General features: G+C 44.2%; 1 protein-coding gene across 20 annotated transcripts in view; it reads left to right on the forward strand.

Annotated features, from left to right (window-relative positions):
• The window catches only part of LOC139540206 (protein-methionine sulfoxide oxidase mical3a-like), a 138,318-nt gene that overhangs the window by 31,479 nt on the left and 81,162 nt on the right, over positions 1 to 25,677 (forward strand). For 18 of the 20 annotated variants that reach the window (XM_071343849.1, XM_071343833.1, XM_071343830.1 and 15 more), the window contains exon 2: positions 9,177 to 9,437. The exons of 1 other annotated variant lie outside the window; for it this stretch is intronic. The gene's annotated coding sequence lies outside the window, so the exon portion shown is untranslated. Of the gene's footprint in view, positions 1 to 9,176; positions 9,438 to 17,032; positions 17,269 to 25,677 lie in introns of those variants that run through there. One more of the 20 variants, XM_071343831.1, reaches the window with a different exon arrangement.

A 25,677-nucleotide genomic window follows, 5' to 3' on the forward strand; every position in this document is an offset into this window, starting at 1 on the left:
CCTGACCTCCAGGCCAATGTCTTGATTTGGAATTGGTCCAGGCTACTTTCTGTGATGTGCATTAAAGTCATTGTGTAACCTGTAACCACAGAGGTCTGAATTGTCTTTGTAGAGTTTTAGTGAAAGGTTCTGTCCAGGGCTTTGCCTCAGTGCTGCCTGTTACTTATGTTAGCACAGGCTGGCAGTGAATGGCTGATGATGCTTACATAAGACCATCACCCTCTCTCTTCCAGTCACTCTCCAGGCAATAGAGAGAGTGAGAGAGGAATAGGGAGAGAGAGAGAGGGTGGTGGAGAAAAAGGGAAAGAGAGAGATAGAAGATGGAGGAGAGAGGGGACAAGTTGGCAGTGGTCAAGAATGCAATTAAAATTCTGGTCAAGGACGCAGAGAAAAAAGCCCCGCTGGGGAGGGTGGGTAGTTTGTGTGAGAACAGACTACTCTCCATTGCGTCATCACATGCAAGGTTGGGTTGGCAGGCTACACCGCATCACTGATATCGCCTGAGAGTCCACTAAAACATGCATCACAGATGAATCAATGCGTTTTATCCATAAACATAAACACACACACACGACATACACACACCGATTGTACATTAGTTACAGATGTAGGATCTTAATTTGATCACTCTTTTGTTGTTGAGAATTTTCCTGCACAGCAGCAAATGCAAACTTGTAGTGTATTTGAGGCTTCTAACGTTTGTAATTTCCACTTTGAAAGTTCAGACAGGATTTGCCCTAACAAACAATGTATCAACCCCAACACAAATGTCCATTAATTATAATCCACATAATAATTCACATTTCCAGTTACTGCAGGATTTCCTGCTGTAGCAACAGGCTCAAATCTGTACGGCATGAGGTGTAAGTTCAAAGTGTTTCCGTTATGTCATCAATCTCATGACATCTCCAGCAGGATTAAGTCCATTATCATTTCAGGAACTTGTAAAGTGGATCACTGTTCACTTAGAATGATTCAGTAGGCACGTTCTCCTTCTGGCAGATCATACAGCAATGTTCACTAAGGCGTGGTGAAGGTTCTAGCTGCAGATGGCGTATCCATCGCCTATATGGAAGTGAAGTGAACCATCAACTCACCACACCATGTAACCTATGACATCATGGATCAAGTGTCTCAGAATAGGAGAGCTGATCTAGGATCAGGTCCCCCTCTTTCCATCTACTCTTATTTTTATGATCTAAAAGGCTAAACTGATCCCAGACCAGCACTCCTACTCAAAATGCTTTATGATTATGGACTCAGCTTGGCTCTGTGTGGAATTCCAAGTAACCTTCATCCTCATAAAAGTATTGTCTTGAGTTGATATTACCATCGACATACTGTATTTCCTGATGTGGTTCATCTTTAATTCATTTAGAGATGCATGCATCTCTTAGAAGAATGGTATGAGACAGTAACTCAGCATAGCTTCAAAGTCATTAGGTTGGATTGGACAGGGCATAAGCCTATTATCCTACCCCTGTCTGTCTCTGTCGCTGTACCCCCGCCATCTGCAAATTAACACATAGATGTGTGTGGACAATGTGAGCTATACTAGGAAAAGCAGTTGAAGGAGGCAGGCACAGTTTGTGTGTGTTTGTGTGCTTTTGCGTCTGTCTGTCTGTCTGTCTGTCTGTCTGTCTGTCTGTCTGTCTGTCTGTCTGTCTGTCTGTCTGTCTGTCTGTCTGTCTGTCTGTCTGTCTGTCTGTCTGTCTGTCTGTCTGTCTGTCTGTCTGTCTGTCTGTCTGTCTGTCTGTCTGTCTGTCTGTCTGTCTGTCTGTCTGTCTGTCTGTCTGTCTGTCTGTCTGTCTGTCTGTCTGTCTGTCTGTCTGTCTGTCTGTCTGTCTGTCTGTCTGTCTGTCTGTCTGTCTGTCTGTCTGTCTGTCTGTCTGTCGATTATGTGTGTGTGTGCAGTCTCCCGCCATGTTTCACTGTGTTCCCAGTGGAGTGACGTCACCGACAGTGTTTCAGCCAACAGGGCTCTGAATCCTCACGCAGGCCACGGCGGGAAGATCTGGTTGCCATGGTGACTGATCTTGTGTTAAAGCCGTGTTTGCCAGGCGTGGGGTAGAGCTTTGAGCCACAGCAGACGGTCACCCTGTGATTGGCCGGCTGAGAGAGGCACAAAGACAAAGCTTTGGCGTAATACACTTAGAACACACAAACAAATACACATGTATACACATACATACAGTGTACATACAGTACACATACAGTATACAAACAGTGCATTGCACACATACACAAATGCCCACAAAACCACCTCCACACACAAGAACGCACACATGACAGAATATACAGTTTCTCAAAATAAATGCCTGCTTCAATTGTATCCGGCGATTTCTTTAACATTTTTAAGATTGAGTAAGGTCCTCTTAACTACACCGTATAACTGTAGTTGTATTGGATAATAAGAACATGGACCCCTGTACTCCAGATCAAACCATGGTGATTAGTATTCCATCTACTGCTTGTTTGTAGAGCGAGACGGTGAGAGCCTCTGTAAATCCTACTAAGACCACTCTCCTGTCCTGTCTCAACCTTGCTCTGCCACTGCCCTGTCCTCAACATGACATGAGTGGAGGAGGAATACCAATGGGAACCGAACAGCTGCTCCTAATTCAATTAGTGTCCCGCTGCCTGTCTTTGTTTCTGCTGCTGGTTGAGTTAAAGACTAATGCATCTTGATCAATACCCTGTAATGGGTCCTGTATGCTGGGAACAGCATGTGCTCTGAGTCTCTCTCTGTGCTTGACCATAGGACTGGTGGGAACAAGAGGGTCGTATTCATTAGGGTACACCGTAGCACAACATTTTGTAATGGAAAGCGAAAACAATTGTTTCTTATTGGACAAGTTCAGAAAGTCCCTCTCTGTCTGTTTCCTTTTGTTTGGTGCCTAATGAAGCTTTGCCCCCTCCACCTGTTGAATAAGGTCTACTGTATCTGGAGGTATAACTGTAGAAGGCATCAGTTACCATGAACTCCTCGACACCCTCCGTTATTCTGTACAGTACCTATATTAAGTTATGTACTGTAAGTCCAAAATGGAGAGGTTTCTTTGGGTCACCCACGTCTGGACCACTGACCACGACCTTTGACCTCTCTGACTTCTCTGTCTTGGCTAGGGCCTATCTATACTGAACCCAGAGACCCAATAAAGAACAGGCCGTGTGAGGACTGTGTCCAGTCAGTGAGGCCGCTGCCAGACCACTACTGCTGTGTCAGCCCTGCCCTGTCACAGCCCTTGTCTGAGGTCTACTTAAATAAATATAGCTCTGACACTGACCACAGAAAGCCACTGACTTGGACAGAATCTGTCTCTTTCTTTCTATCTCTCTCTCTGTCTCTCTCTGGAGGATAGCCTGCTGGGTCTTGGCTCCGCAGACAGACTGGAGTTGACTATGGAGTGTTGTCTCAGGTTTAGTCTGGATAGCAGCATCACAAGAGTGATCAAATTAAGATCCTACGTACATAATGTACAATTGGTGTGTGAATGTTTTGTGTGTGTTTATGTGTTTATGTTGTTTAAGGATAAAACTCTATGATTAAGGATGAAATTAAATGTTCACGTTATGTTGATTCATGTTGAGACAAAACTAAAGTGCACCTATTATGTCATAATTCTGAACTCCCGGTGTACATATATCTGATGAATTACTTAAATGACATAAGAACTGGTGCAGTTGGTTTCAGTTTGAATAGATGATCTGCTAAGGTGTAATTGTTGTCTACCAGGAATTCTATCATTCTTATCAGCAGTACTCAAACACAAGTCTGTAAGAAGAGCTCCTTGTGTCATTTGAGTGTTTGTTAAGCTTTAACGACATTTCCCGCCCATATGCTCCCAGTAGTGATATGTCTATGGGCCATACCAAAGAACCAACACAGTCACATCAAACCGGTCAGCCGACAATACATTGGAGACTGGAGGAAAAATGGCAGGCTGCAGGAGGGGAGGGTCAGCTTGCATCATGTACTAATTCCTTTATCTCGTTCTATGGCTCCCTCTTAGACTACTGAGTATTAAGAGGTCACGGACAGAACGACCCCAAACCCTTGTCTCTGATTCAGACTGTTAGGCAATGGCAATTTAATCTTACTCTGTTCTTTTATTTATTGTTTTTTCAGTGTGTAAAGGAAGGCTTGTTTATCCGATAAAACGGGGCTCACAATAAACTGTGTGTGTCCACAAATAAGTAACACATGGGGACTCTGCAGCAGCGCTCTTGCTCTCCCCTCTCTCTGCGTTCCCAGCAGCCCTGTGCAGTGTGCTCTCCATGCTCAGTGGCCCGTGTCAGAGCGCCTAATGACTGGCCCATTGATGAGCATGCCCATTAGTGTCACTGCTCTCATCAGCACACCCACCCTTTATGAGCCTCCAGTCTGGTCACCCAGATGGGAGGGGCCCTGCCGTGTAAATCAGCCATGACAGGTGGGGAGCGCAGCCAGTAAGAGGTTCAGACATCCAGGGTGTGGCTCTCGATAGTCCCTATGTGGCCTGCAAATCTCCTGCAGCATACAACACTCTGTAGGCCCGTTGTTGTGGGCAACACAGGGTGTCACAGCACATCGTCACACCATAGCATTCCAGATCTGTCAGAGAGCTGGCTTTAGCATCTATTAGCCAGGGCTCTCTGTAAATACAGTTGAAGTCGGAAGTTTACATACACCTTAGCCAAATACATTTAAACTCAGTTTTTTACATTTCCTGACATTTAATCCTCGTAAATATTCCCTGTCTTAGGTCAGTTAGGATCACCACTTTAATTAAAAAATGTGAAATGTCAGAATAATAGTAGAGAGAATGATTTATTTCAGCTTTTATTTCTTTCATCACATTCCCAGTGGGTCAGAAGTTTACATACACTCAATTAGTATTTGGTAGCATTGCCTTTAAATTGTTTAACTTGGGTCAAATGTTTCAGGTAGCCTTCCACAAGCCTCCCACAAGTTGGGTGAATTTTGGCCCATTCCTCCTGACAGAACTGGTGTGACTGAGTCAGATTTGTAGGCCTCCTTGCTCGCACACACTTTTTCAGTTTTGCCAACAATTTTCTATAGGATTGAGGTCAGGGCTTTGTGTTGGCCACTCCAATACCTTGACTTTGTTGTCCTTAAGCCATTTTGCCACAACTTTGTCATTTTGCTTGGGGTCATTGTCCATTTGGAAGACACATTTCCAAGCTCTAACTTCCTGACTGATGTCTTGAGATGTTGCTTCAATATATCCATATAATTTTCCTGCCTCATGATGCCATCTATTTTGTGAAGTGCACCAGTCCCTCCTGCAGCAAAGCACCCCCACAACATGATGCTGCCACCCCCGTGCTTCACGGTTGGGATGGTGTTCTTCAGCTTGCAAGCGTCCCCCTTTTTCCTCCAAACATAACGATGGTCATTATGGCCAAACAGTTCTATTTTTGTTTCATCAGACTAGAGGACATTTCTCCAAGAAGTATGATCTTTGTCCCCATGTGCAGTTGCAAACCGTAGTCTGGCTTTTTTTATGGCGGTTTTGGAGCAGTGGCTTCTTCCTTGCTGAGCGGCCTTTCAGGTTATGTCGATATAGGCCTTGTTTTACTGTGGATATAGATACTTTTGTACCTGTTTCCTCCAGCATCTTCACAAGGTCCTTTGCTGTTGTTCTGGGATTGATTTGCACTTTTCGCACCAAAGTATGTTCATCTCTAGGAGACAGACCACGTCTCCTTCCTGAGCGGTATGATGGCTGCCTGGTCCCATGGTGTTTATACTTGCGTACTATTGTTTGTACAGATGAACGTGGTACCTTCAGGCGTTTGGAAATTGCTCCCAAGGATGAACCAGACTTGTGGAGGTCTACAATTTTTTTTCTGAGGTCTTGGCTGATTTCTTTTGATTTTCCCATGACGTCAAGCAAAGAGGCACTGAGTTTGAAGGTAGGCCTTGAAACACATACACAGGTACACCTCCAATTGACTCAAATTATGTCAATTAGCCTATCAGAAGCATCTAAAGCCAATTTTCCAAGTTTTAAAGGCACAGTCAACTTAGTGTGTGTAAACGTCTGACCCACTGGAATTGTGATACAGTGAATTATAAGGGACATAATCTGTCTGTAAACAGTTGTTGGAAAAATGACTTGTGTCATGCACAAAGTAGATGTCCTAACAACTTGCCAAAACTATAGTTTGTTAACAAGAAATTTGTGGAGTGGTTGAAAAATGAGTTTTAATGACTCCAACCTAAGTGTATGTAAACTTCCGACTTCAACTGTACACAGTGGGGATGATAGCCTGGTTGTGCCCTGAGGCAAGGCTGCATGGGCTCATACTGTGTGAGGGCGTCAACCGTGTGTGTGTGTGTGTGTGTGTGTGTGTGTGTGTGTGTGTGTGTGTGTGTGTGTGTGTGTGTGTGTGTGTGTGTTCCACTCAGGGCTAAAGGCAGTGTGGTAACTGTAGATCTACACACACTGACCTTTTTTCTTGAGAGCCTGAATGGAATGTGAGCCCACCAGCACCCACTCACACGTTAAAGAGCCCGTCAGTCCCCTACTCACTTCCAATATGTAAATCAATAGGGCTAAGGAGGCAGGCCTGGCATACGCTGGTCATATCGAGGCTGGGTTTATCCACATACAGTATATAAAAAGGATACTAGGCTTTCTGTTACAGAAACAAGATAGCAAGCTGCTACCAAATGCCTGGTACTCATAACATGATATGCTTCAAATATAGACACCAAGACCAATAAACTTGGAGAACACTAACATTAATGGACTGTAACCCACCCCCCATGTTTACTGTAGCAGTAAACATACAATCTATACTTAAAATGTATAAATTTGCTTTTGATATCGAGAGTCATTGTGTTACACTTTATTCATAGACTTGATATTGTGTTCATTTAAACCATAAAAGTTAACAGTACAGTCGATACTCTCTGACTTTAGGAAGGAAGGAAACCATCTGTACTGTCTTTTGTTCTACACCCTCTTTTATGTTGATGATCAAAGCTCTTCTCTGTCTCTTTGGAAAAGTCAACATAAGTGGAAAATGAATGGATTTTCATGCATTTGGCTGCGACTGATTTGTGTGTGTGTGTGCGTGCGTGTGTGCGTGTGACCAACAGGATGGACCACTCCTTACTAAGGGCTAAGGGCTTCGACTGCTGAGGTAATCGTCTCATGTGGGATAGTCTCTACAGTCTACTCCACTAAGCCACGTACAGTTGTAACGTTACCACTTTATATGACAACAAACCATGAAATAACCTAACACAAAGGCAAATCTAAATGGAAAACAAGACTTTTGTGTGACGAATGATTTAAAAAAAGATAACATTATAGAGTATACTGTAGTAATGCTTCATTAATGTTATATTGAGTTACACGTTCATATTACTCGTCGGTTTCCTTGGAGAAATGGATGCCTTGGTTACAGGGAGAGCACGTTTTATTAGTAGGCCTAACACTCCACCAGTCTGTCTGCCCAGCTACAGTATTGCATTAGAAGTGAAAATACATAACTCTGGAGTGCTGCGTTTGAGCAATCTCTCTGATTGGCTGTGACAGCCGCTGTCCCAGCAAGACCCCAGCCAGAGCCAGCCAATCACAAGACTGTAAGTTCACTCCGGCAAACACAGATCAGAGATAACAAGACAGTTAATGAATTGTTCACCGAAAACCCTGGGAAGTTTAGCTGAACCTTATTCGAGCAGTAGTGCATGGTCGTTTTGTGTATGTCTGTGTGGAGTGGTCCTGATTTCTTGGGAAAACGGTTGTATTTGTTGTTGTGATTGTCAAACTTAAGCTTCAGAAAGGAAGGTCATTGAAGTCCATTACACTATACAATGGATAGGAAGCAACTCTGTGTTGAATGTGCCTTTCACGAAGAATGGAGATGCTCTGAAAATGAGTGTGTTCGTGGCAAAGACTACACAATGACCTCACCGGTATGTCCCAGAAACACTTTCACATCTCCTCCCGGGGTTTGGCAAACTGGACCAATCACAGACCATTGTCTTTGCATCAGTGTCTGTGGTCTGGGTGAATCAGGGTGTACCCTGAACCATGATCACAGCTCACATATGTCATCCTTTGGAGGGACAGTGAAATAGAAAGACGCCCTCTTTCCCAAAATGGAGCGAAAAAGACTCCCGACCCGCTTTTCAAATTCTTTTGTTGCCACCATGAACAGTGGAATGAATGTTCTTTCCCAGCTTCCCAGCCACCAGCTAACTGCACTTCAATTGCTAGCTGCACTTGGTCCAAGCCCCACAAGCCTCAACTCCAATTTTCTTGCCTGTAAAACGTCAGCAAATCTAAAGCAGGTTCTTATCATTATGTAATTATGGCACTTATGCTGTTCAGCAGCCTGTCCTATGCCGGCCCATTGGGCTTCTTGCTTGTTTCACTCTTTTCAACTGAGGCTCTGGCAAATGTATTCTATTGATGAAAGTAAGTGTGCAGTAATCTGCTCATTCAGGAAACTCACCATTATGCATAATGCACCACTTATTGTTAGATATGAGTTATCAGCAAAGGACAATCAATACTATTTTACCTTACTTCAAACAGAAACCTTGGTCTGTGCTACTGAGTGTGTAGACACAATGAGTTCTGTAATGGGGGATATCATCTGACATTGGTTTTTGTACAATGCCTCTGTCAAATCGATAGTATATTATACATTGTCAGGGTGTGTATGTGTTCATCTGCCTGAGCATGTGATCTATTGTTTACCATTCACATGTATCTAATGTACATTGTTCAAGTGTTTGCATTTGCGCACAGAGTAGAATATTACAGATACGGTAGATTTGACTGAACAACAGCAGTGCATCTATCTGGTTTCTCTGTATATATATATATATATACTGTATAGCCTCTCTCCTGGTAGGAAAGCCTGTGTAAGACCAGCAGGTCATGCTGCCACGTATGAGACCAGTGGTATGCCTTATTAAATGCGTGTTATTTCTGTATCATGCCAGGCTAAGAGCATTGGGGGTACATTTTGTGCCCACCCCATTACAAAGCCCAGCCCAGTAGTAGTGGACAGACAGGCAGGCAGGCAGGCAGACATACGAGACAGACACCTCTCCGATCAGTCAGTCAAGTCCTCCCCTGTTGCCTTGGTGCATTAGCTCCAGTTACCCCACCCCTTCTGAAGACTTCCCATTGTGTGTTTCTTTACAGGCGGCCCGGGAGCCCTCCCTTTGTGAGCCAGTGGGCGTGTGATCTCACCGCTGAGAGGAGGGGCCCCCTTTCCCCTGTCTGGCCAATCCTTGAGCTCGGTGACTAGGTCACGTGAGAATCCCTCTTTCAGGTTGCCATGACAATGTGCACTGGTCCAGACAGCATCTTACTGTGGTGAGAAGAGAAGAGGAGGGAGGATAGACAGCGGGCGGCAGAGCAAGAGAACAAACCCCAGACACCTATGCTGTGCACCTTTCCTCTGTAAGTACTGTCACCACTCTCTCCTTCACACCCAGCACGCTGAATGTATATTTGCTGCACGAGTGACAACATGTGTTTTATTATGAGCAATGTCCTACCCGGTAGATGTCTTTGAAGATTGCAGGGATGACATCATGCATGTTTCCTTTGTTACGTGTGGAATGTGTGAGGGACTCTCTGTCATACGTAAGAGTCCTTTGTCTGCAGGAGACAGTGAGATCTCACAGATGTTCTGTGTCTGTAGTGGACAGATCTTCAGTGGAAGAGAGGTGTCATAAAACAAAACAAAATGAGGGGCGGTTACAGCTGAATGATGTCACCTGCGGAGATCTGAGTGGATCCTCTCTGATGTTTCATAATGACTGTCATCCTCTCAGTGGGCTGTGCAACTCCTCTCTTCTACCTCAGTAGCTCTCTTTTATTAGCTCCTCACCCAGCAAGGTCTCTCCCTCTCAAGTCAGTTGGAGTCAGTCGACATTCTTGGGCCCCTTGTGGTTTGCTTAACTAGCAAAACCCTGCAGATACAACTAGGGCAACCTGAGGCACAATATGTGGAATGTCCTTGTGACGATGGCAAGAGACTGGAGACGAGGTGCTCTCCTTCACTATGGGGAGCACAGCAGGTACTACTAGTGTGTGACATGGATCTGTAGGTAGGATCACTGGTGTCAATGAGTCATTAGACTGTGCAGGTCATTTGTCCATTATGCAATCTGTTTTAAACCTAAGATATGTGAGAGCAGCAATTTGAAATCTATTCAACCCTAGCCAATGAATATGTTGTTTTAGTCTTGTAACATGCACAGCTTACATTTACATTTACATTTAAGTCATTTAGCAGACGCTCTTATCCAGAGCGACTTACAAATTGGTGCATTCACCTTATGATATCCAGTGGAACAACCACTTTACAATAGTGCATCTAACTCTTTTAAGGGGGGGGGGGGTTAGAAGGATTACTTTATCCTATCCTAGGTATTCCTTAAAGAGGTGGGGTTTCAGGTGTCTCCGGAAGGTGGTGATTGACTCCGCTGACCTGGCGTCGTGAGGGAGTTTGTTCCACCATTGGGGTGCCAGAGCAGCGAACAGTTTTGACTGGGCTGAGCGGGAACTGTACTTCCTCAGAGGTAGGGAGGCGAGCAGGCCAGAGGTGGATGAACGCAGTGCCCTTGTTTAGGTGTAGGGCCTGATCAGAGCCTGAAGGTACGGAGGTGCCGTTCCCCTCACAGCTCCGTAGGCAAGCACCATGGTCTTGTAGCGGATGCGAGCTTCAACTGGAAGCCAGTGGAGAGAGCGGAGGAGCGGGGTGACGTGAGAGAACTTGGGAAAGTTGAACACCAGACGGGCTGCGGCGTTCTGGATGAGTTGTAGGGGTTTAATGGCACAGGCAGGGAGCCCAGCCAACAGCGAGTTGCAGTAATCCAGACGGGAGATGACAAGTGCCTGGATTAGGACCTGCGCCGCTTCCTGCGTGAGGCAGGGTCGTACTCTGCGAATGTTGTAGAGCATGAACCTACAGGAACGGGTCACCGCCTTGATGTTAGTTGAGAACGACAGGGTGTTGTCCAGGATCACGCCAAGGTTCTTAGCACTCTGGGAGGAGGACACAATGGAGTTGTCAACCGTGATGGCGAGATCATGGAACGGGCAGTCCTTCCCCGGGAGGAAGAGCAGCTCCGTCTTGCCGAGGTTCAGCTTGAGGTGGTGATCCGTCATCCACACTGATATGTCTGCCAGACATGCAGAGATGCGATTCACCACCTGGTTATCAGAGGGGGGAAAGGAGAAGATTAATTGTGTGTCGTCTGCATAGCAATGATAGGAGAGACCATGTGAGGATATGACAGAGCCAAGTGACGTGGTGTATAGCGAGAATAGGAGAGGGCCTAGAACAGAGCCCTGGGGGACACCAGTGGTGAGAGCACGTGGTGCGGAGACAGATTCTCGCCACGCCACCTGGTAGGAGCGACCTGTCAGGTAGGACGCAATCCAAGCGTGGGCCGCGCCGGAGATGCCCAGCTCGGAGAGGGTGGAGAGGAGGATCTGATGGTTCACAGTATCAAAGGCAGCCGATAGGTCTAGAAGGATGAGAGCAGAGGAGAGAGAGTTAGCTTTAGCAGTGCGGAGCGCCTCCGTGACACAGAGAAGAGCAGTCTCAGTTGAATGACTAGTCTTGAAACCTGACTGATTTGGATCAAGAAGGTCATTCTGAGAGAGATAGCAGGAGAGCTGGCCAAGGACGGCACGTTCAAGAGTTTTGGAGAGAAAAGAAAGAAGGGATACTGGTCTGTAGTTGTTGACATCGGAGGGATCGAGTGTAGGTTTTTTCAGAAGGGGTGCAACTCTCGCTCTCTTGAAGACGGAAGGGACGTAGCCAGCGGTCAAGGATGAGTTGATGAGCGAGGTGAGGTAAGGGAGAAGGTCTCCGGAAATGGTCTGGAGAAGAGAGGAGGGGATAGGGTCAAGCGGGCAGGTTGTTGGGCGGCCGGCCGTCACAAGACGCGAGATTTCATCTGGAGAGAGAGGGGAGAAAGAGGTCAAAGCACAGGGTAGGGCAGTGTGAGCAGAACCAGCGGTGTCGTTTGACTTAGCAAACGAGGATCGGATGTCGTCGACCTTCTTTTCAAAATGGTTGACGAAGTCATCAGCAGAGAGGGAGGAGGGGGGAGGAGGGGGAGGAGGATTCAGGAGGGAGGAGAAGGTGGCAAAGAGCTTCCTAGGGTTAGAGGCAGATGCTTGGAATTTAGAGTGGTAGAAATTGGCTTTAGCAGCAGAGACAGAAGAGGAGAATGTAGAGAGGAGGGAGTGAAAGGATGCCAGGTCCGCAGGGAGGCGAGTTTTCCTCCATTTCCGCTCGGCTGCCCGGAGCCCTGTTCTGTGAGCTCGCAATGAGTCGTCGAGCCACGGAGCAGGAGGGGAGGACCGAGCCGGCCTGGAGGATAGGGGACATAGAGAGTCAAAGGATGCAGAAAGGGAGGAGAGGAGGGTTGAGGAGGCAGAATCAGGAGATAGGTTGGAGAAGGTTTGAGCAGAGGGAAGAGATGATAGGATGGAAGAGGAGAGAGTAGCGGGGGAGAGAGAGCGAAGGTTGGGACGGCGCGATACCATCCGAGTAGGGGCAGTGTGGGAAGTGTTGGATGAGAGCGAGAGGGAAAAGGATACAAGGTAGTGGTCGGAGACTTGGAGGGGAGTTGCAATGAGATTAGTGGAAGAACAGCATCTAGTAAAGATGAGGTCAAGCGTATTGCCTGCCTTGTGAGTAGGGGGGGAAGGTGAGAGGGTGAGGTCAAAAGAGGAGAGGAGTGGAAAGAAGGAGGCAGAGAGGAATGAGTCAAAGGTAGACGTGGGGAGGTTAAAGTCACCCAGAACTGTGAAAGGTGAGCCATCCTCAGGAAAGGAACTTATCAGGGCGTCAAGCTCATTGATGAACTCTCCAAGGGAACCTGGAGGGCGATAAATGATAAGGATGTTAAGCTTGAAAGGGCTGGTAACTGTGACAGCATGGAATTCAAAGGAGGCGATAGACAGATGGGTCAGGGGAGAAAGAGAGAATGTCCACTTGGGAGAGATGAGGATCCCAGTGCCACCACCCCGCTGACCAGAAGCTCTCGGGGTGTGCGAGAACACGTGGGCAGACGAGGAGAGAGCAGTAGGAGTAGCAGTGTTATCAGTGGTAATCCATGTTTCCGTCAGTGTCAGCTTGTGCAGTATAGTCATTTCATTTATTTGACAGCAGGATTTTTCATAGAAGCTGGTTTTCCCTCATTTTGTGTAATTATCATAGCTCTGTAAATGGCAACTAATGTAATACGGCAGAACAGCGTTTTCTGTTTACTTGACTTTATATGGAACCGTTACACAGGACCTTGATTCACTGTGTGGTAAAGGTTGGAAGTTTAAACGTTAATGAAAACGTTACTAAACTGGCTACTGTTTTCACTTGACTCGGAGTCAGTGTGAGTTTGTGTAGCCCCAGGAGCCCATCTGTCTACCATTGTACTGTAGGCCTACCTAAACCTCTATCAGATCGTCTGCATGATAAGAAATACCTGGAGGTAGCATTTTGGTCTTGTAAGAGCCATTTGTCTTCATGCTTTTTCCAGTGGCATTCAAATTGGTTGACCCTTTTCTCTATTTTCATTGCTTACTTGTGAGGTGACAGTTTAACCACTGTAGGCGGTGGTTGAGACATACAGCAGGCCTTTAGTGTATTATAGCATAATTACCTGGTCATATCTCTCTTCTCTGTTATCAGAATTTAAAGCCTAGGCCATATTTTCTGCTTAACACATATTTCTTACATCCGCTGTCCAATGAAATAACAGATGTTTTATTTATTTGAACCTTTATTTAACTAGGCAAGTCAGTTAAGGACAAATTCTTATTTACAATGTCGGCCTTCCGGGGAACAGTGGGATAACTGCCTTGTTCAGTGGTAGAATGACAGATTTTTACCTTGTCAGCTCAGGGATTCGACCCAGCAACCTTTCGGTTACTGGCCCAAAGCTCTAACCACTAGGCTACCTGCCGCCCCAAATGTCAATGCCATAAGAACACCACCAGGTTAGTGGCAAGGTAATTACAAATTAGCCTCTCACACACATGCTACGTCGTGTCAAGTCAACATTTCAAGTGGAAGTTCAGGCAGCATCAATATCAGTGGCAGAGATAGAGAACCTTTATCTATCTGTGTTTGGAAGTCAGCTTGGCCATCCAGTACATCCAATGAGAGTGTCTGCCTTTCTGTGTCCTAGAGAGAGCAGCCACGGTCTCTAATGTGCAGAAAGCTGATAGTGTGTGTGTACGTATTATATGTGTTTGTAATTGCGCGAGTGCGTGTGTATACAATGCATTCGGAAAGTATTTAGACCCCTTCCCTTTTTCCACATTTTGTTACGTTATTCTGAAAAGGATCAAATTATTTTTTCCCCTCATCAAGCTACACACAATACCCCATAATGACAAAGCGAAAACAAGTTTTGAGAAATGTTTGCAAATGTATAAAAAATGAAAAACAGAAATACCTTATTTACATTAGTATTCAGACCCTTTGCTATGAGACACGAAATTGAGCTCAAATGTATCCTGTTTCCATTGATCATCCTTGAGGTGTTTCTACAACTGATTGGAGTCCACCTGTGGTAAATTCAATTGATTGGACATGATTTGGAAAGGCACACACCTGTCTCTATAAGGTCCCACAGTTGACAGTGTATGTCAGAGCAAAAACCAAGTCATGAGTTCAAAGGAATTGTCTGTAGAGCTCCAATACAGGATTGTGTTGAGGCACAGATCTGGGGAAGGGTACCAAAAAATGTCTGCAGCATTGAAGGTCACGAAGAACACAGTGGCCGCCATCATTCTTAAATGGAAGAAGTTTGGAACCACCAAGACTGTTCCTAGAGCTGATCGACCGGCCAAACTGAGCAATTGGGGGAGAAGGGCCTTGGTCAGGGAAGTGACCAAGAACCTGATGGTCACTCTGACAGAGCTCCAGAGTTCCTCTGTGGAGATGGGAGAACCTTCCAGAAGGACAACCATCTCCATATGGTAGAGTGGCCAGACGGAAGCCACTCAGATCATGAGAAACAAAATTCTCTGGTCTGATGAAACCAAGATTGAACTATTTGGCCTGAATGCCAAGCGCCACGTCCGGAGGAAACCTGGCACCATCCCTATGGTGAAGCATGGTGGTGGCAGCATCTTGCTGTGGGGATGTTTTTCAGCAGTAGGGACTGGGAGTCTAGTCAGGATCGAGGGAAAGAGGAACGGAGCAAAGTACAGAGAGATAATTTGATGAAAACCTGTTCCAGAGTGCTCCGGACCTCAGACTGGGGTGAAGGTTCACCTTCCAACAGGACAAAGACCCTAAGCGCACAGCCAAGGCAATGCAGGAGTGGCTTTGGGACAAGTCTCTGAATGTCCTTGAGTGGCCCAGCCAGAGCCCTGACTTGAACCCGATTTAACATCTCTGGAGAGACCTGAAAATAACTGTGCAGCGACGCTAACCATCCAACCTGACAGAGCTTGAGAGGATCTGCAGAAAATAATGGGAGAAACTTTCCAAATCCAGGTGTGCCAAGCTTATAGCATCATACCCAAGAAGACTCGAAGCTGTAATTGCCAAAGGTGCTTCAACAAAGTACTGAGTAAAGGGTCTGAATACTTACGTAAATGTGATGTTGAAGTTTAAAAAATGTAATACATTTGCTGTTTTTGGTTTGTAATTATGGGGTATTGCGTGTAGATTAATGAGGGAAAAAAACAATTTAATCAATTTTAGAATAAGGCTGTAATGTAACAAAATGTGGAAAGGGGTTTGAATACTTTCCGAATGCACTGTATGTGTGTGTTACAGGGGCTCTTCCTGCCAGCATAATACGCTCTTGTTTTTGGTGGGCTCACAGCTGCATTCAATCCCCCTGAACACTCACGTTAGAACAGATAAGGGCCTATTTTTGATACGTTTATCTTGGCTTTATCTCAACAAGTCACTTTTTAGAGCGGTTGTTCTGTCCCGGTCTTGCCTATCCTTTGTGAACATTTGTAAATTTGCAACACATGTCACTTTGATACTGAAGTGTGTCTTATTAAGGGCCGGCCAGCACCGGCATGCCATTGACCTTTCCCTTGGAACAGTCATGATACTTCAATGCTATTAGTACAAGAGGCAATGTGAGTTTATGGTGGTCGTATGGAGGTCTATTGGTCTGATGATCTTCAGGGTAATGAATCTCTGATGTGTTTGTTCTGGCAGGGCAAGTTAGGATCCTTGACACCATCATTTTCTTGGATGCTTGATTCATAGAACAACAGGAGTAGTATAACAGTGACAATGTTGATTTTTGTCTGTAATGTCTCTCTCTGCTCTGGGCCTTTTCATGCGATGTCTTGTCAAGTGGGATCAAATGGGAAACCTATAATTTTCTCACACAGTAATCTTAGTTTGATGAGATGCATTGCGCCCGCTCAGCCTTTTCTCATCTACAGTTTAACCTTAAATAACCAAAACCATTATAGTTCTTTGTGCTTCACTGCTTGTTAAACTCGCCCTGCCACATCAGATAGATTCTAGACTAGGTGACAATAATAATTTGTTGGAGCACCTATGTGCACCTACACGCACACTTTTATCAAATACAAATGTCTCATTATCACTAGAGGCTTTCACAGCATCGCAGGTATCTGCATACACATATTGCTGTCACAAGCTATTTTAGCGATCAAACAGACAGGTGAAAAAATTACACAAGGGCTGCCTCTACTGATGTTTTGGTCTATTGACTGCATCCCACTCTAGCGTCACGTTCGAAGAAACCAATTGGATTAAACGAAGTTAAAACATACTGTCTCACTTTGAACAGTTGAAGGGGTTTCTCGTTGCAGTTCTCTGACATTCAGCGTTGTATAACAAAATGAGAACTATTCCCTTTGATTACAGCAATCTAGTTTTTATATATAATGGTTTAATGTATGTCATTGGAATACTTGCGCAAATATGTTGTCTTCGAAAAGCGCTTCTATTGTTGAAGGTTTATGCCACCCCCTCAACATCGTTATGCGCTCTCCCTCTCCCTCTGTCAGTTTTCAAGTTGCGTCTTCTCGTTGAATGTGCCCAACCAAGCTACGGTATAGCCCACATAAAACATAGCTACAGTACCTACATACATACCAGGCAGAATATAGAAAAGGCAAGAATAATCGAAATATGATATCTACCGGATATACAGCTGGATTCAATAAACATATGGACCAAAGCTAAGAGGTGCATTCGCGGATCGTTTGTAACAGTGCCGATTTTCTGAGATTCTAGCTAGCTAACAGTAGCTAGGTAAGTAGGCTACTCCTGCACGTTTCGGAATGTCACGCTTTGGTGATTAAATTGTTTAAATAATCAACTCCTTCACACCCGTTACCTTTTCTGAACTGTTTCTCCTCTATCTTGACGTGCATTCGGCTGCAAAATATCATTTTCACTCGTTGTTTACATTAGCAGTTGCCGATTTCTGTTGGTTTGCCACATTGTAACACATGAAACATCTAAATTGTATAAATGATTGGCTATTATGTATGTAAATCGACGTTTCATGTACTGCAAGTGGTTGACATTTTACCCGGCTTGTTACATTGTCTAATTTCGCATGAAACATTCTCTGTTACGCACGAGATGAGGTAGACCTTTCTGCATTGGCTATGATAATTATTGGTCCAATATCCACAGTAGGTTACACATTTGTAGTGCAGTCCCAATTTTTTTCATATTGGTAACTGGTAGACGGTTTAGACTAAGCTATTCATAGGCTATACGAAAGTGGACTAAAAAGTTGACCATGACATCTGTCCTCATAACCCCTAGACCAGGCTGTTGGTATGTCTCCGTTTTCTATTTGAGACCACAGCATAGTGAGGGAGAGATGTAGGCTGGCTTCTAATGCAACTTGTTTTCTTGCTCAAAGCTAGGAATCTCAATTTGATTTATGCAGATTATGGAAATGCAGGTCAACAACAGGGTTACACTGAAAAACTGGAAAATGTTATTATTCAAGACAGGAGGGAAACTGACTGCAAAGCATTGAAGTCCCTAGGCACAATGAATGGGAAATATTGCACAAGGACAACAGAACGGCCTTATTCAATGTTAGAAAATTCGGCCAAAATGTACCATATCAATCAGCAGATTTTATTTAATATGTGCCCTTGTCAAACCATGTTTGACTCTCAAATGCCGTTTTGGGTAACTCGATCTTTGCAATACTAGCTTAATGTACTGTACATGACTCTATCTGACCCAGATTTGACCATCAGCACATACACAAAAATCAGTCTGTGGCTAAGTGATAAGGTCTCAACCTGACAGACGTTTCCTCTGTGGACAAATGGATTCTTACTCCTTCTTAGCAGAGCAATCCTTTGCATTTAGCCTACATCATTGATTTAGGTTTTTGCTTGATTCCACTATGTTGCATTTAGCCAGGCCATTTGTGTACTGTATGCTCTGGTCATCCTAGGCCAGAACAAAGGTCTTGGGTCAGTGTTCATAGGTGATAAATACATTGCTAAGTGTCTGGGCTAACCCAGGCCCCTCTGGTCTGTGCTACTAGATCTGCAGTCCCTTTCCCTAGAGACCCGGGATACAGTCAGAGGAGGAAGTCTGCAGGCTGACTCAGCTTCTCCAGCTGATTTTGAAGGACGATGCTGTTGCAGTCTAGTTGGACAGGTTGGAGCTAGATTATAGAATCACCTCTCTCAGCTCTCACTATGCCACTTCACACAGGGGTCATGTTCATTAGGGACCAAACGGAAGAAAATGGACTAGAACAGGGAGAGACTACCTGGACTTACAGAACATTTTGCTATGGTGTGCCCTAGTTAATATGACTAGGGAGAGAGTGTGCCTGTGCTCCTCTGACCTATGTGGTAACAGAAAGGGACTGACTGGGATATGGAAGGGAACACCAGGGAGATGAAAGGAAGTGTTTAAAGTCAACTCCTGTAGAGGAGGAAGTAAACAGCTGGAAGTGACTGTCAGATTTCCCCTGAAAAGCATGGTAACTTGACCCCCCCCAGCCTAGTGTGTTTGGTTAGCCTTAAAAGGATATGTCTGATGCCCATGCCTGTGCCAGTAACTGTTATGGTTGATGTTATGTTTTGTAACGGCTACCTCAGGAATTTATTGAGCAAGCGGCCATCTTTCATTTTCAAATCTGTTCAGTGTTCCAAATGAGGTCACTCTCGACCATTATCCCAAGAGTGTTGAGCCAACAATCTCCTTTGACTCATGGAAAAGGACATATCGTGTAAAAGCAGCCTACTGTGGAGTTAATGTGGCAGTTACAGTAGTAACTGATAACGTCAAGGAACACTGAGGTAGTCCTATCCAGTACCAGACCAGTACCAATAAACAATAATATTGTAAAGTTTGAATGACAATTATGCTCTTCCCATTGAGGGCAATATACAGGACATATTATCAGTTGTTTTTGACATGTAGTTGGTCAGTCACAATCTCACCTTATAGCCAGTTAGTGTAGACTAGTTTTACTAATCTATAAATTGACTGCAGTTTACTTATTCTCATTCTTCAAACCTTTTATGTCCCTCTGAAGGTCATTGTTGTCATATTTAACTTTTTCATCGGTTCTATGAGGGCAACTTCAACTTAATCAAAATAGGCAGACCTATGGGACTTTTACGATAAAGCGCTTATCCTCCTACCTTCCTGCCAACTTAACCAAATATCTAAGTGTGCCATGAAATATTAAAGAGCTGGAATTAGAAATGTCATTATATCATCAAGAATGTGGTAAAAGCTTTGCCAGTAAAGGCATTGTTGATTGTCTGATTTAAAGCGTGAAATCTAATGGTCAATTGCTGGGGTGCATTTCCATGTAGAAGGACCCATGAGTACCAACATGTGAAGTTTATAGGAGCATGTCAAATTTACATTTACATTTAAGTCATTTAGCAGACGCTCTTATCCAGAGCGACTTGAAAGATAAGTCTATATTTTAGAGAAATTAAGGCATATATAAAATGTTCAACGATTTTCCCTTTTAGGAATAAGCAAAGGCTTTGATTTCTGGTCAAGCAGATGGAAAAGGGGTCTTAGACAACATCTTTTATATTTAGTTTCAGGAAGAATAAAATTCTACCTTCTGTAAAACCCACATATCTTGATGATATTTTGTAATTTCTCATGAGGGAGGATAATGAAAGTTCACAGAAGTAACAAGTAAAGGTAGACCTACCAATTAGTTAGTGTATTTAATGACATCAAGTGTGTTTATGAATTGATTAAAACTTGTAATTCTGTTACCAAATTGGGAAATCAATAAAAGGCACAGACCACAGTTGGGTCACCTGCTACTGTCCTCTCTTCCACTGGCATACTGTTATGTTCAGCTCATAATTATTAGAATTCTTTCCCGTCTGAATGCCAAAGCAAGACTGAAAACCGTCTGGACAACCCCCCCCCCCCCCCTTCTTCTCTCTCTCCTCTCTCTGCCTCTCTCCTTTCTCTGTCCAGTTAATGTCACCTGTCCCGGTTCTTACTGACTCTTACCGTGATGCCTACCACCTACCCTCTTTCAATTTTACTCTAACAAGCATCCTCACCTACTGAGCACCAACCAACAGCGAACGTCCATGGATGTTGAAAAGTGGTTGAAATTTGGTCAGTCCGCACTGGCCGGTCCAAATCTGAACCAATCATAGATGTCTGTTTCACAAGTTTGGACAGTATAGTACAGTGTACTGAACTCTACTCTGCTGTACTGTACTTTGCTGTGCTCTACTGTGCTGTCCAAACTTGTGAAACATATACATAGTCTATAGTTGTTTCAGATTTGGTCTGGACCAACCAAATGTGGTCTTGTTTGGGGGCAGAGCTCATTACAATAATAGCCAATGTGTAGAATATTACCCAAATATGCAAAAGAAGGATATTGCATTTTTCTACCTTTTTTATGTACAGGATACATCACCATGAAGAGAATGATATTCACATCCATAATTATGCATTTCTGTATAGTACAGATCAGGGACCCATGATGTAATTCTGTTACCGGATGTAAATCCACTTCACCTGCTGTAGTTCAATAATCAAAATAAATATTTTTCAAACTCAAGGTCATAGCTGACACCCCATTCTTTCTGCAGACATCTTTGAATCTTCATTCGGAGCAGATATGACGTTTTTGGAAAACGTGGTTGCATATAAAAACTGAGGGAGATTTTACAGTAATTCTGTTACCAAACTTTGCATCTGTACGTTTCTGCCAGTAAATGTGTTTTTGGGAAATTTTCTGCGTAAACAGTTCAAAATAGGCTTTTTGCACGGAGTTGTATGGTTTGTTAAACTTAGAAACCAATAGTTTTTGTCTGGCAAAAAAAACTGTAAATCTGTTACCGTGGAATTGCCATAGGCCTGAGGACATAATATGCTGTTTCTACAAGCTTTGATATGGTGATTTAGGGTGTACCAGTTTTGTGCTCTGAGGGTCAGGACTGGGTCACTGTGACAAGCATGCCCTAGTCAGACGAAGCTGTTTACATTTAGCCACTTCAAGTGACCCTTGAACTTTTCCAGTGGAGCAGCAGTGGTTTTTGTTGAACTGTATGAAAACCGGACATACAGGTAATGTGGGCTTTTTACAATTTTAAGACCAGATGTTTTTGTTTTAAGGGTTCAGCCCAAAAGCATGATACTTTTCTGAACTCTATATGGATGCTTGCACAATTGAACACAATTATGTGTGGAGAATAAAATGCAGAATCTCTGTTTTTTAAATATCCAGGGTCTGCAATTCGTTTTTATTGTATGATGTCCAAACTTGTGAATCATTTCCTTTTAACTCGGGGTATATTTGCACGGTAGAATTCAATGGCTATAGTAAATTTTTACATGTTGCCTTTGAGCTGCTTTTGAAAGCAAAAGTCGAATTGAAAACAGTATTGGTATTGCTGAATTCGATTTTCATAATAGCAAGCTAGGACTGGTGGTTTTGCTAGCTAAACTAGCAAGTCTGTTTGTTTGGTTACCGTGGCAACTGCTGTGTCTCTCTAGTAAAAACTTGCTAGCTATGGATGTGGGAAAAATGTATGCCGGCAAATGAACACATTTCTACTGGCAAATGTGTTCAATTATAGCCATGGTATGAAAGGGATAATCAACTAGGGGCTCTATGCTTTTTCTGGAAAACAATGCAACTCAACTCCATGAAATGTCAGTTCCACTCCACTAGTGCGTCGTGGAACACACCTTCCACGTTGTTCACAGAGCCCCTAGTTGATTATTCCTTTTATACCATGGCTATACGACACAAACCCTGACGACTACATGATTAATATACCATGCCTGCACTGAGGCAAGGGAGCAATGACACCCCTGGGTGTAGTACACAGCTGATTTCCCCTTCAAGACTACGCTGACTCTAGCGTTCAGGTCACAGGCATCCAACACTTTTTCTCTGTTAACTGTATTTTAAAATGTTCCTCTTTGTTGTAAGTTAATAGTTGATAAGGCCACTGTGCTTTATCGATAACAGGCTATACTGCAAACATGTGCAACTCTTTCTCCCACAACACCCCTACCCAACTCAAGCCCATCTCTTGAGACCACATCATATTTCACATTCGCTAACTCTCTGCATGTCAAGGTGCTCCCTGTCCGCATTACCTTCTTATCCAGAGAGAACATCATAATGGAACAGATTAACAGAACTGTGCCTGCTTGTCACAATGTCAGACTTGCTCTCATGGTGGCCCACCCCTCAGGGTTGTGTGTGCTGCCCACCATATTGTGTCTCACAGATAACCTTCCCCCAGTGCCAGGCCACTGCCACCCTCGCCCCCAACTGCCCCCCGCTGCACATCAAAGCACACGGTCGGGAGGCAATGAGGCACTTCCTCCCACTCCACCTCCTCCTGTTCCTCACTTCCTTAGTGACGGTAATCTGGCATGCCAGGCGAGGGGGCAGGCAGAGAGAGAGATGGTAATAGGAGAAGGCCCACAAGCATGTGAGGCAATGAGTGGGAATCCACAGATGTATTAGGAGTTAGGCGTTGTTTTGTAGGTCGAAGAATTATCAATTTTTCTTGTTCTTCAGGTGCAAAGCTGCATGTGCTGTCTTCCTGACCACTGTGACCGCTGTCAAGACTACATGGCCTATGTTAATTCACCTCACATTGCGTGGCTACATTCGATATCTAGGACTCTCTACTGGAGGAGCACTTGCTCAAGTCAAATCCCTTTAACCATATGCAGTTCAGATACTTGAAATATACTTAATGCAGATGTACAAAAACACCCCAAAACTCTGAGTGATATTCACGGATGAGAAACAGAGGAACCAAAGAACCTACTTTTCACAGGCTGGCTTCTTCACACGACGTCTGGCCAAGCGTTAATTTAACTTTCCCCTGCAGCACGTAAAATCTGTTTGGGATTAAAGTGTAATTCAGGAGGAATCTTTTTTTCATGCTTTCAGGTGAAGCTATCGGCGTGTTTCACGGCTCGGCATGGTGCAGGGGTCTGGTTACCTTCCCACTGAATTAATCGACAGCAGCGCTGCTTCATTCACACAGGGAAAGCATTTCTTCCTATGGCCCTGGGTGTTTAGAGTTGGCAGCATGCTCTTACATGCTGACTAAACCGGGCGCGAGTGCGCATGTTGATTTTTGTCCATCCACACCAGATGCGATCAGGACACGCAGGTTGAAATATCAAAACGAACCCTGAACCAACTATATTAATTTGGGGGCTAGGTCGAAAAGCATTAAACATTCATGGCAATTTAGCTAGCTAGCTTGCTGTTGCTAGCTAATTTGTCTTGGGATAGAAACATTGGGTTGTTATTTTACCTGAAATGCACAAGGTCCTCTACTCCATTCAATTCATCCACAGATAAAAGGGTAAACCAAGTTCGTTTCTAGTGATCTCTCCTCCTTCAGGCTTCTTCTTTGGACTTTATATGCATGTTGGCAAGCAACTTTAAGGTGCATTACCACTACCAACTGGACTGGAGTGTGGACCTCAGTTCATCGTTCAATCACCCACGTGGGTATATCAACAGTTCCATAGGTCGAGGGCCCTGTCTCTGTCTGTCCGGTCATTCTATGATGGACCATAGGTCCACTGATGGTGTACCCTCTGAGCTGCTCATAATTCCACTCATGCAGTGGGGTTAAAGTGTGTGTGTGTGTGTGTGTGTGTGTGTACTGCACTGTACTGTAGGCTGCAGGATTATGGCTTGTGCTCTGGGAATGTGTGTGGCAGGGGACAGACATGTTAAAGGCCTGAGCAGTAAATGCTAGTCACTACATTACTGGCCATGATAAGGTAACCACATTTAAAACACCCAAATTTGGGACAACCGGATGATTTTGCGGGACAGTGTAGCCTACTTTTTTTGAGGGAGCCATCATCACTGTCAAACGTGAATGATATGCCAATCATTTGATCTCAAACAGTTTCATGGGAAGATGCATTTAGATCTTCTTGAATAACTGTTTTGTGAGCCAATTAGAGCAGATGGTGTTAACAAACTATTAGACTTCCTGTATTTTGTTTCAATCCAAGAGCATGCTGCCTAGTGGTGTGCGCGGTTGAGTTTTGTCTGCATGGTAATAAAAAATCAAAAAAAGACTAGTCAGCTAACCATACTAAAATCTCAAGCGGGATGTACCTAGTTAGTTTTACTACTGAATGCATTCAACTGAAATGTGTATTCTGCATTTAACCCGACCCCTCTGAATCAGAGCGGTGCGGAAGGCTGCCTTAATCAACATCCACGTCATCGGGGGCCCGGGGAACAGTGGGTTAACTGCCTTGCTCAGGAGCAGAAGGACAGATTTTTACCTTGTCAGCTTGGGGATTCAACCCAGCAACCTTTCGGTTACTGGTGCAACGCTCCTACCCACCAGGGTAGGTACCTGCTGCCCCTAGCTTACTCTTTTGCCTCGTGCAAAATTTGTGATGCAGAAATGAGACCAGATTCTGTTTTTATGAAAATCTGTAAATATTTGGCCTAGGAAACATTTCTAGTTGGTCTCAGGGACTGTAAAACAGTTAGAAAGGGAGACTTTTAAAAGGGATTGAGTGAAGTAGCAACAAATACTGCGCGTTGAATTGGCAACTAATAAGCATGGAGAGCCTCACAAGTTTGACAAAATGACCTTTCAGTCTAATACGGCTATTTATTACTTTTGTAGCTCTTTGTCAGAAGTGCATTTTTTGTAAGTAGTTAGGCCTAACTGTCCTCCAAGTTTAGCTGGAATTTAGCCCAAAAGGATTTGAGGTAATGTGATGGTTGACAATAGGCCTATTACATTGGACTACGTCTCGTCCTGTGCTGCGCAGAATATCAGGTCTCAACAACGATTGGAGAAGTGGTTTAACATCACCAGTACCACATCCTCATGATTTATATATCTTTCCATAAGCGCTAAGTGACCGCAAGAGACAGGTTGGAATGTCTGACTAAAATACGGGGACAAATCAACCTTTAAAAAAAAAAGGAGTGGTGATTGAATTCGTTGCTAAAATGGGACAAAGGGCCAAAATACATGACTGTCCCGCACAATTGGAACATATGGTCAACCTTGACCTCCATGTTGTCATGGAATTACCATCATTGGAATGAATCATTTCTTATAGGCTAAGCAGATGCAATATATCACTTTTGAATGAGAATAACATTGTCAGTTTGATAGTCCCCATAGACTGACATTGTCCTTTTGC

Source organism: Salvelinus alpinus, chromosome 15 (genome assembly GCF_045679555.1).
Source record: "Salvelinus alpinus chromosome 15, SLU_Salpinus.1, whole genome shotgun sequence".
Taxonomy (NCBI): Eukaryota; Metazoa; Chordata; class Actinopteri; order Salmoniformes; family Salmonidae; genus Salvelinus; species Salvelinus alpinus.